Source organism: Arachis hypogaea, chromosome 1, assembly GCF_003086295.3.
Source record: "Arachis hypogaea cultivar Tifrunner chromosome 1, arahy.Tifrunner.gnm2.J5K5, whole genome shotgun sequence".
In the NCBI taxonomy this organism is placed as follows: Eukaryota; Viridiplantae; Streptophyta; class Magnoliopsida; order Fabales; family Fabaceae; genus Arachis; species Arachis hypogaea.
In genome coordinates, this window is record NC_092036.1 from 36,924,794 (window position 1) to 36,937,661 (window position 12,868).

Consider the following 12,868-nt stretch of genomic DNA (forward strand, 5'->3'; position numbering starts at 1 on the left):
AGAAGAGAAGAAGAAGAAGAAGAAAATATGGTAGAGAGGGAGAGAGGTAGGTTCGGCTAAGGGGGAGAAGAAGGGGTTGTGTTGTGTGAAAATGAAGTCGAATGGAAGGGTATTTATAGGGAGAGGGAGGGTGGGTGTTCGGCCATTTTGGGTGGGAATGGGTGGGAAGTTGAATTTGAATTTGATGAAGGTAGGTGGGGTTTATGGGGAAGAGTGGGTTGATGTGAATGGTGAATGGGGTAATTGGGAAGAGGAATTGAGGTGATTGGTGATGGGTGTTGGGAAGTGTGACATGGGGAGTAGGAAAATGAGATTTAGGATTAGGAGAGTGTGATTAGGATTAAAAGGTAAGGTGGGAATATGGTAGGTGGGGATCCTGTGGGGTCCACAGATCCTGAGGTGATCCTGTGGGGTCCACAGATCCTGAGGTGAAAAGAAATACCATTCCTTCACCATATAGGCATGTAAAATGCCTTCGTGCATCATTCTGGCGTTTAAACGCCCATTGGTGCACGTTTTGGGCGTTCAACGCCCATGTAAAGCATGTTTCTGGCATTGAACGCCAGTTTCATGCTTGTTGCTGGCGTTCAGTGCCAGTTTGTCTCCTCTAGGCACATTCCTGGCGTTCAGCGCCAGGATGTTGCTTGTTTCTGGCGTTCAGCGCCAGAATGGTGCTCTGTTCTGGCGTTGAACGCCAGCCAGATGCATCTTACTGGCGTTGAACTCTAGTCTGCGCGACCTCCAGGGTGAAAAATTTTTTTCTTCTGTTTTTGACTCTGTTTTTAATTTTTTTTGATTTTTTTCGTGACTCCTCATGATCATGTACCTAATAAAACACAAAATAACAATAAAATAAAAATTAGATAATTAAAATTGGGTTGCCTCCCAACAAGCGCTTCTTTAATGTCAATAGCTTGACAGTGGCTCTCATGGAGCCACAAGATGATCAGGTCAATGTTAGTGTGTAGTCCCAACACCAAACTTAGAGTTTGGATATGGGGTTTGAACACCAAACTTAGAGTTTGACTGTGTGGGCTCTTCTTGACTCTGAACTGAGAGAAGCTCTTCCTGCTTACTCTCTTTTGTCACAGAGGGATGGCCATGTGCCTTAAACACAAGGTAGTCCCCATTCAATTGAAGGACTAATTCAACTCTGTTGACATCTATCACAGCTTCTGCTGTGGCTAGGAAAGGTCTTCCAAGGATGATGCAATCATCCTCTTCCTTCCTAGTGTCTAAGATTATGAAATCAGCAGGGATATAAAGGCCTTCAATCTTTACTAACACGTCCTCTACTATTCCATAAGCTTGCCTCAAGGACTTATCTGCCAATTGTAATGAGAACAAGGCAGGTTGTACCTCAATGATCCCCAGCTTCTCCATTACAGAGAGTGGCATAAGATTTATCCCTGACCTCAGATCACATAGAGCTTTTTCAAAGCTCATGGTGCCAATGGTACAAGGTATTAAGAACTTGCCAGGATCTTGTTTCTTTTGAGGTAGAGTTTTCTGAATCCAAGTATCTAGTTCACTAATGAGCAAGGGAGGTTCACTTTCCCAAGTCTCATTACCAAACAACTTGGCATTCAGCTTCATGATAGCTCCTAAATATTGAGCAACTTGCTCTCCAGTCACATCTTCATCCTCTTCAGAGGAAGAATAGTTTTCAGAGCTCATGAATGGCAGAAGGAGATTTAATGGAATCTCTATGGTCTCTATATGAGCCTCAAATTCCTTTGGATCCTTAATAGGAAACTCCTTCTTGCTTGAGGGACGTCCCAGGAGGTCTTCCTCACTAGGATTTTCGTCCTCTTCCTCCCTTGTGCATTCGGCCATATTGACTAAATCAATGGCCTTGCACTCTCCTTTTGGATTCTCTTCTGTATTGCTTGGGAGAATACTGGGAGGAGTTTCAATGACTTTCTTACTCAGCTGGCCCACTTGTGCCTCCAAATTTCTGATGGAGGATCTTGTTTCATTCATGAAACTAAAAGTGGCCTTTGATAGATCAGAGACTATATTGGTTAGATTAGAAGTGTTTTTTTCAGAATTCTCTGTGTGTTGCTGAGAAGATGATAGATATGGCTTGCTATTGCCTAGCCTATTGCGTCCACCATTGTTAAAGCCTTGTTGAGGCTTTTGTTGATCCTTCTAGGAGAAATTTGGATGATTTCTCCATGATGGGTTATAGGTGTTTCCATAAGGTTCACCCATGTAATTAACCTCTGCCATGGCAGGGTTCTCAGGATCATAAGCTTCTTCAGAAGCTGCCTCTCTAGTACTGTTAGATGCATGTTGCAATCCATTCAGATTTTGAGAGATCATGTTGACCTGTTGAGTCAACACTTTGTTCTGAGCCAATATGGCATTCAGAGCATCAATTTCAAGAACTCCTTTCTTCTGAGGTATCCCATTATTCACAGAATTCCTCTCAGAGGTATACATGAACTGGTTGTTTGCAACCATGTCAATGAGTTCTTGAGCCTCTTCAGGCGTTTTCTTCAGGTGAATAGATCCACCTGCAGAATGGTCCAATGACATTTTCGAAAATTCAGAGAGACCATAATAGAATATATCTAATAGGGTCCATTCCGAAAACATGTCAGATGGACATCTTTTGGTCAATTGCTTGTATCTTTCCCAAGCTTCATAGAGGGATTCACCATCTTTTTGTTTGAAGGTTTGAACATCCACTCTCAGCTTGCTCAGCTTTTGAGGAGGAAAGAATTTATCCAAGAAGGCAGTGACCAGCTTATCCCAGGAGTCCAGGCTATCCTTAGGTTGTGAATCCAACCAAATTCTAGCTCTGTCTCTTACAGCAAAAGGGAAAAGCATGAGTCTGTAGACTTCAGGATCAACTCCATTCGTCTTTACAGTCTCACAGATCTGCAAGAACTCAGTTAAAAACTGATAAGGATCTTCAGATGGAAGTCCATAAAACTTGCAGTTTTGTTGCATTAATGCAACTAGTTGAGGCTTAAGCTCAAAGTTATTGGCTCCAATGGCAGGAATGGAGATGCTTCTTCCATCAAACTTGGACGTTGGCTTTGTGAAGTCACCAAGCATTCTCCTTGCATTATTATTATTATTTTCGGCTGCCATGTCCTTCTCTTGTTCGAAAATTTCTGAAAGGTTGTTTCTGGATTGTTGTAATTTAGCTTCTCTTAATTTTCTCTTCAGAGTCCTTTCAGGTTCTGGATCAATTTCAACAAGAGTGCCCTTTTTCCTGTTCCTGCTCATATGAAAGAGAAGAAAACAAGAAAAGAAAGAGGAATCCTCTATGTCACAGTATAGAGATTCCTTTGTGTTAGTAGAAGAAGAAAGGGGTAGAAGAATCCAAATACAAGGGATATAAGAAGTTCGGATTCTTAGATGAAGAGAGGTGAAGAGAAGTGTTAGTAATTAATTAATTAAATAGAATAAGATAAGAGAAGAGAAATTTCGAAAATAATTTTTGAAAAAGGGGTTAGTATTTTTGAAAATTAAAGATGAATTAAAATTAAAATTAAAACTTGAAACAATAAGAATTTTTGAAAAAGAGAGGGAGAATTTTCGAAAATTAGAGAGGGAAAAGTAGTTAGGTGGTTTTGAAAAAGATAAGAAACAAACAAAAAGTTAGTTAGTTGATTGAAAAAGATTTGAAATCAAATTTTGAAAAAGATAAGAAGATAAGAAGTTAGATAAGATATTTTGAAATCAAATTTTGAAAAAGATAAGATAAAAGATAAAAAGATAAGATAAAAATTTTAATAAAAAGATATTTTGAAAAAGATTTAATCTTTAAAAAGACTTAACTAACAAGAAACTACAAGATAAGATTCTAGAATTTAAAGATTGAACCTTTCTTAACAAGAAAGTAACAAACTTCAACTTTTTGAATCAATCACATTAATTGTTAGCATATTTTCGAAAATTAGATATAAAAATAAGAAAAAGATTTTGAAAATATTTTGAAAAAGATTTTTGAAATTTTTGAAATTTATAAAAAAAATTGAAAAAGATATGATTTTTGAAAAAGATTTTGAAAAGATAAGATTTTTAAAATTGAAATTTTGACTTGACTTGTAAGAAACAACTAATTTTAAAAATTTTTGACCAAGTCAACCCAAAATTTCGAAAATTTTGGAGGAAAATAAGGAAAAGATATTTTTTTGATTTTTGAAAATTTAATTATGAGAGAGAAAAACAACAAAAATACTCAATGCATGAAATTTTTAGATTAAAACAATGAATGCATGCAAGAATGCTATGAATGTCAAGATGAACACCAAGAACACTTTGAAGATCATGATGAACATCAAGAACATATTTTTGAAAAAATTTTGATGCAAAGAAAACATGCAAGACACCAAACTCAGAAATCTTTAATGCATGGACTCTAATAAACAAAAAATGCATATGAAAAACAACAAACAACACAAAACAAGAAATCATCAAGATCAAACAAGAAGACTTATCAACAACAACTTGAAGATCATGAAGAACACTATGAATGCATGAGATTTTCGAAAAAAATGCAAGAAAAATTTTAAAAGCATGCAATTGACACCAAACTTAAAAATTAACACAAGACTCAAACAAGAAACACAAAATATTTTTGATTGTTATGATTTTCTATTTTTTTTGTATTTTTATTAAATTTTTTTGAAAAACATTTTTGGAAAAACGAAAAAGAAAAGAAAAATTTTTGAAAAAGTTTTTGAAAAGAAAATTACCTAATCTGAGCAACAAGATGAACCGTCAGTTGTCCATACTCGAACAATCCCCGGCAACGGCGCCAAAAACTTGGTGGACGAAATTGTGATCACTATTCTTTAAATTGTACTTTTATGGAATTTGAAATTGGCACGAGTGGACACAACTCCGTTCAACTAACCAGCAAGTGTACTGGGTCGTCCAAGTAATAAACCTTACGTGAGTAAGGGTCGATCCCACAGAGATTGTTGGTATGAAGCAAGCTATGGTCACCTTGTAAATCTCAGTTAGGCAGATTAAATTGATTTATGGTTTCGAAAATAGAAATAAGAAAATAAATAATAAAAAGGATAGAAATACTTATGCAGATTCATTGGTGGAAATTTCAGATAAGCGAATGGAGATACTGTATAGCTCAAGGACGCCTACTTTCCTACTGCTTCAACTCAATCCTTCTTACTCCTTTCCATGGCAAGCTGTGTATAGGGGTTCACCATCAGTGGTGGCTACTTTCAATCCTCTCGGGAAAATGATCCTCTGCGGCTGTCACTCGCATGGCTAATCGTCTGGAGGCATCACCCATGGTTGATGGCTACATCCCATCCTCGCAGTGAAAACTACGCTCACGCGCTCTGTCACAGCACGGCTAATCACTGGTTGGTTCCCGCTCCTACTGGAATAGAATCCCTTGATTCTTTTGCGTCTGTCACTAACGCCCAGCACTTGCGAGTCTGAAGCACGTCACAGTCATTCATTACCGGAATCCTACTCGGAATACCACAGACAAGGTTAGACTTTCCGGATTCCCAGGATCCTACTCGGAATACCACAGACAAGGTGAGACTTTCCGGATCCTCATAAATGCCGCCATCTATCTAGCTTATACCACGAAGATTCTGTTGGGGAATCTAAGAGATACACATTCAAGCTCTGTTGCAGGTAGAACGGAAGTGGTTGTCAATCACGTGCGTTCATAAGTGAGAATGATAATGAGGGTTACTTATCATCACATTCATCATGTTCTTGGGTACGAATGAATATCTTGGAATAAGAATAAGAGAGATTTGAATAAAAGAGAATAGAATTGCATTAATACTTGAGGTACAGCAGAGCTCCACACCCTTAATCTATGGTGTGCAGAAACTCCACCGTTGAAAATACACAAGCAAAGGGTTCAGGCATGGCCGAATGGCCAGCCCCCATGTGGTCACAAGACCGACTGATCAAAGACCTAAAGTGATCAAAGATATCTAATACAATAGATAAATGTTCTATTTATAATAAACTAGCTCCTAGGGTTTACATGAGTAAGTAATTGATGCATAAATCCACTTCCGGGGCCCACTTGGTGTATGCTTGGGCTGAGCTTGATTAATCCACGAGCTGAGGCTTCTCTTGGAGTTGAACTCCGAGTTATGACGTGTTTTGGGCGTTCAACTCCGGATCATGACGTTTTTCTGGCGTTTAACTCCAGACAGCAGCTTGTACTTGGCGTTCAACGCCAAGTTAGGTCGTCAATTTCCGAATAAAGTATGGACTATTATATATTGCTGGAAAGCTCTGGATGTCTACTTTCTAACGCCGTTGAGTGCGCGCTATTTGGAGTTCTGTAGCTCCAGAAAATCCATTTCGAGTGCAGGGAGGTCAGATTCCAACAGCATCAGCAGTCCTTTTGTCAGCCTTCTTCAGAGTTTTGCTCAAGTCCCTCAATTTCAGCCAGAATTTACCTGAAATCACAGAAAAACACACAAACTCATAGTAAAGTCCAGAAATGTGAATTTAACATAAAAACTAATGAAAACATCCCTAAAAGTAGCTCAAACTTACTAAAAACTACCTAAAAACAATGCCAAAAAGCGTATAAATTATCCGCTCATCAATGAGCAAGGGGGGTTCACTTTCCCAAGTCTCATTACCAAACAACTTGGCATTCAGCTTCATGATAGCTCCTAAATATTGAGCAACTTGCTCTCCAGTCACATCTTCATCCTCTTCAGAGGAAGAATAGTCTTCAGAGCTCATGAATGGCAGAAGGAGATTTAATGGAATCTCTATGGTCTCTGTATGAGCCTCAGATTCCTTTGGATCCTTAATAGGAAACTCCTTCTTGCTTGAAGGACGTCCCAGGAGGTTTTCCTCACTAGGATTTTCGTCCTCCTCCTCCCTTGTGCATTCGGCCACATTGATCACATCAATGGCCTTGCACTCTCCTTTTGGACTCTCTTCTGTATTGCTTGGGAGAATACTGGGAGGAGTTTTAATAACTTTCTTACTAAGCTGGCCCACTTGTGCCTCCAGATTTCTGATGGAGGATCTTGTTTCATTCATGAAACTGAAAGTGGCCTTTGACAGATCAGAGACTATATTGGCTAAATTAGAATTGTTTTGTTCAGAATTCTCTGTCTGTTGCTGAGAAGATGATGGATATGGCTCGCTATTGCTCAGCCTATTACGTCCACCATTGTTAAAGCCTTGTTGAGGCTTTTGTTGATCCTTCCATGAGAAATTTGGATGATTTCTCCATGATGGGTTATAGGTGTTTCCATAAGGTTCACCCATGTAATTAACCTCTGCCATGGCAGGGTTCTCAGGATCATAAGCTTCTTCAGAAGCTGCCTCTTTAGTACTGTTGGATGCATGTTGCCATCCATTCAGACTTTGAGAGATCATGTTGACCTGTTGAGTCAACACTTTGTTCTGAGCCAATATGGCATTCAGAGCATCAATTTCAAGAACTCCTTTCTTCTGAGGTATCCCATTATTCATGGAATTCCTCTCAGAAGTGTACATGAATTGGTTGTTTGCAACCATATCAATGAGTTCTTGAGCCTCTTCAGGCGTTTTCTTTAGGTGAATAGATCCACCTGCAGAATGGTCTAATGACATTTTCAAAAATTCAGACAGGCCATAATAGAATATATCTAATATGGTCCATTCTGAAAACATGTCAGATGAACATCTTTTGGTCAGCTGCTTGTATCTTTCCCAAGCTTCATAAAGGGATTCACCATCTTTTTGTTTGAAGGTTTGAACATCCACTCTCAGCTTGCTCAGCTTTTGAGGAGGAAAGAATTTATCCAAGAAGGCTGTGACCAGCTTATCCCAAGAGTCCAGGCTATCCTTGGGTTGTGAATCCAACCATATTCTAGCTCTGTCTCTTACAGCAAAAGGGAAAAGCATGAGTTTGTAGACTTCAAGATCAACTCCATTCGTCTTTACAGTCTCACAGATCTGCAAGAACTCAGTTAAAAACTGATAAGGATCTTCAGATGGAAGTCCATAAAACTTGCAGTTTTGTTGCATTAAGGAAACTAGCTGAGGTTTCAGCTCAAAATTATTGGCTCCAATGGCAGGAATGGAGATGCTTCTTCCATCAAACTTGCACGTTGGCTTTGTGAAGTCACCAAGCATTCTCCTTGCATTATTATTATTTTCGGCTGCCATCTCCTTCTCTTGTTCTAATATTTCTGAAAGGTTACCTTTAGATTGTTGTAACTTAGCTTCTCTTAATTTTCTCTTCAGAGTCCTTTCAGGTTCTGGATCAATTTCAACAAGAGTGCCTTTATCCTTGTTCCTGCTCATATGAAAGAGAAGAAAACAAGAAAAGAAAGAGGAATCCTCTATGTCACAGTATAGAGATTCCTTTATGTTAGTAGAAAAAGAAAGGGGAGAAGAAAGTAGAAGAGGGGGTTCGGATATTTGGATGAAGAGAGGTGAAGAGAAGTGTTAGTAATTTTTGAAAATTAGATATAAGACATAATTAAAATTAAAATTTAAAACAAAAAGAATTTTTGAAAAAGAGATGAGATATTTTCGAAAATTAGAGAGGGAAAAGTAGTTAGTTGGTTTTGAAAAAGATAAGAAACAAACAAAAAGTTAGTTGGTTGATTGAAAAAGATTTGAAATCAAAAATTGAAAAGATAAGAAGATAGGAGGTTAGATAAGATATTTTGAAATCAAATTTTGAAAAAGATAAAATTTTTGAAAACGATAAGATAAAAGATTTGTTGAAAAAGATTTAATTTTTAAAATGACTTAACTAACAAGAAACTACAAGATAAGATTCTAGAACTTAAAGATTGAACCTTTCTTAACAAGAAAGTAACAAACTTCAAATTTTTGAACCAATCACATTAATTGTTAGCTAATTTTCGAAAATATGATGTAAAAGATAAGAAAAAGATTTTGAAAATAATTTGAAAAAGATTTTTGAAATTTTCGAAAAATAGGAAAGAATGAAAAAGATATAATTTTTGAAAAAGATTTTGAAAAGATAAGATTTTTAAAATTGAAATTTTGACTTGACTTGTAAGAAACAACTAATTTTTAAAAATTTTTGACCAAGTCAACCCAAAATTTCAAAAATTTGGAGGGAAATAAGGAAAAGATATTTTTTTGATTTTTGAATATTTTAATTATGAGAAAGAAAAACACAAACATGACCCAAAACATGAAAATTTTGGATCAAAACACAAGATGCATGCAAGAACACTATGAATGTCAAGATGAACACCAAGAACACTTTGAAGATCATGATAAACATCAAGAACATAATTTTGAAAAATTTTTGATGCAAAGAAAACATGCAAGACACCAAACTTAGAAATCTTTAATGCATGGGCTCTAACAAACGAAAAATGCACATGAAAAACAACAAACAACACAAAACAAGAAATCATCAAGATCAAACAAGAAGACTTGTCAAGAACAACTTGAAGATCATGAAGAACACTATGAATGCATGAGATTTTCGAAAAATGCAAAAATTTTTTAAAGCATGCAATTGACACCAAACTTAAAAATTGATTCAAGACTCAAACAAGAAATACAAAATATTTTTGGTTTTTATGAATTTATGAATTTTTTTTGGATTTTTATTAATTTTTTCGAAAAACATTATTAGAAAAACGAAAAAGAAAAGAAAAATTTTGAAAAAGATTTTTGAAAAAGAAATTTTGAAAAGAAAATTACCTAATCTGAGCAACAAGATGAACCGTCAGTTGTCCATACTCAACAATCCCCGGCAACGGTGCCAAAAACTTGGTGGACAAAATTGTGATAAAAGAGTTCCAGGCACTGTTAGAGAAGCTCACAACTCCGTTCAACTTAACCAGCAAGTGTACTAGGTCATCCAAGTAATACCTTACATGAGTAAGGGTTGATCCCACAGAGATTGTTGGTATGAAGCAAGCTATGGTCATCTTGTAAATCTCAGTTAAATGGATTCATAGGGTCAAATGTAATTGGATTAGATAAGATAAATAAAATAAAAATGGATAGAAATACTTATGTAAATCAATAGTGGGAATTTCAGATAGGTGTGTGGAGATGCTAGAATCCTTTCGAATCTCTACTTTCTTATTTCTTTCATCCAATCCTTCTTACTCCTTTCCATGGCAAGCTGTATGTAGGGCATCACCATCATCAATGGCTACTTTTAATCCTCTCGGGAAAATGGTCGTATGCGCTGTCATTGCACGGCTAATCGTCTGGAGGCATCACCCTTGTTGATAGCTACATCCTATCCTCTCAGTGAAAATAGTCCAAATGCTTTGTCACAGCACGGTAATTATCTGTCGGTTCTCAATCAGGTTGGAGTAGAATCCATTGATTCTTTTGCGTTTGTCATCATGCCCAGCCTTCAGGAGTTTGAAGCTCGTCACAGTCATTCAATACCGGAATCCTACTCGGAATACCACAGACAAGGTTAGACTTTCCGGATTCCCGGGATCCTACTCGGAATACCACAGACAAGGTTAGACTTTCCGGATCCCCATGAATGCCGCCATCTATCTAGCTTATACCACGAAGATTCTGTTGGGGAATCTAAGAGATATGCGCCCGGCCTAGAGTAGAACAGAAGTGGTTGTCAGTCACGCACGTTCATAGGTGAGAATGATGATGAGTGTCACGGATCATCACATTCATCAAAGTGTTGTGCAACGTATATCTTGGAATAGGAATAAAAGAGAATTGAATAGAAAGTAATAGTAATTGTATTGAAACTTGAGGTACAGCAGAGCTCCACACCCTTAATCTATGGTGTGCAGAAACTCCACTGTTGAAAATACATAAGTGAAAGGTTCAGGCATGGCCGAATGGCCAGCCCCCTGAATGTGATCAAAAGACCGAATGGTCAAAAGACGACTAATACACGAGTAAAAAGTCTTATTTATACTAAACTAGCTACTAGGGTTTACATGAGTAAGTAATTGATGCATAAATCCACATCCGGGACCCACTTGGTGTATGTTTGGGCTGAGCTTGATCTATCCACGAGCTGAGGCTTCTCTTGGAGTTGAACGCCAAGTTATAACGTGTTTTGGGCGTTCAACTCCGGGTTGTGACGTGTTTCTGGCATTTAACTCCAGACAGCAGCATGTACTTGGCGTTGAGCGCCACTTTACGTCGTCAATGTCCGAATAAAGTATGGACTATTATATATTGCTAGAAAGCTCTGGATGTCTACTTTCCAACTCCGTTGAGAGCGCGGCATTTGGAGTTCTTTAGCTCCAGAAAATCCATTTTGAGTGCAGGGAGGTCAGATTCCAACAGCATCAGCAGTCCTTTGTTAGCCTCCTATCAGAGTTTTGCTCAAGTCCCTCAATTTCAGCCAGAAATTACCTGAAATCACAGAAAAACACACAAACTCATAGTAAAGTCCAGAAATGTGAATTTAACATAAAAACTAATGAAAACATCCCTAAAAGTAGCTTGAACTTACTAAAAACTACCTAAAAACAATGCCAAAAAGCGTATAAATTATCCGCTCATCATCCGGTCTATAGTAGCTTCGGACCGGTTGCTAGTGGGAATGATTGAGCGTTGGATAAACTCCAACCATCCCCTAGCCATGGGCTTGAGGTCATGCCTTCTCAGTTGAACCGACTTCCCTCTTGAATCTCTCTTCCATTGAGCGCCCTCTTCACAAATGTCTATGAGGACTTGGTCCAACCTTTGATCAAAGTTGACACTTCCAGTGTAGGGGTGTTCATCTCCTTACATCATGGGCAAGTTGAATGCCAACCTTATATTTTCCAGACTAAAATCTAAGCATTTCCCCTGAACCATTGTAAGCCAATTCTTTGGGTCCGGGTTCACACTTTAATCATAGTTCTTGGTGATCCATGCATCAGCATAGAACTCTTGAACCATTAAGATTCTGACTTGTTAAATGGGGTTGGTAAGAACTTCCCAACCTCTTCTTTGGATCTCATGTCGGATCTCCGGATATTTACTCTTTTTGAGTTTGAAAGGGACCTCGGGGATCACTGGTGGACGAAATTGTGATCAAAGAGTTCTAGGCACTGTTAGAGAAGCTCACAACTCCGTTCAACTTAACCAGCAAGTGTACTGGGTCATCCAAGTAATACCTTATGTGAGTAAGGGTCGATCCCACAGAGATTGTTGGTATGAAGCAAGCTATGGTCACCTTGTAAATCTCAGTTAAGTGGATTCATAGGGTCAAATGTAATTGGATTAGATAATTAAAAGATAAATAAAATAAAAAGGGATAGAAATACTTATGTAAATCAATAGTGGGAATTTCAGATAGGCGTATGGAGATGCTGTGCTCCTCTCGAATCTCTATTTTCTTATTACATTCATCCAATCCTTCCTACTCCTTTCCATGGCAAGCTGTATGTAGGGCATCATGATGAGCGGATAATTTGTACGCTTTTTGGCATTGTTTGTAGTATGTTTTTAGTATGATCTAGTTAGTTTTTAGTATATTTTTATTAGTTTTTAGTTAAAATTCACTTTTCTGGACTTTACTATGAGTTTGTGTGTTTTTCTGTGATTTCATGTATTTTCTGGCTGAAATTGAGGGACCTGAGCAAAAATCTGATTCAGAGACTAAAAAGGACTGCAGATGCTGTTGGATTCTGACCTCCCTGCACTCGAAGTATATTGTCTGGAGCTACAGAAGCCCAATTGGCGCGCTCTCAAAAGCGTTGGAAAGTAGACATCCTGGGCTTTCCAGCAATATATGATAGTCCATACTTTGCCCAAGATTTGATGGCCCAAACCGGCGTTCAAAGTCACCCTCAGAATTCCCAGCGTTAAACGCCGGAACTGGTACAAGAATGGGAGTTAAACGCCCAAACTGGAACCAAAGCTGGCGTTTAACTCCAAGAAGAGTCTCTACACGAAAATGCTTCAATGCTCAGCC

General features: G+C 37.9%; 1 non-coding gene across 1 annotated transcript; it reads left to right on the forward strand.

Moving 5' to 3' along the window:
- Positions 1-2,599: 2,599 nt before the first annotated feature.
- Positions 2,600-2,703, forward strand: LOC112716917 (small nucleolar RNA R71). The gene has a single exon (XR_003160522.1). It is a non-coding gene; the product is annotated as a small nucleolar RNA R71 (small nucleolar RNA).
- Positions 2,704-12,868: the final 10,165 nt, after the last annotated feature.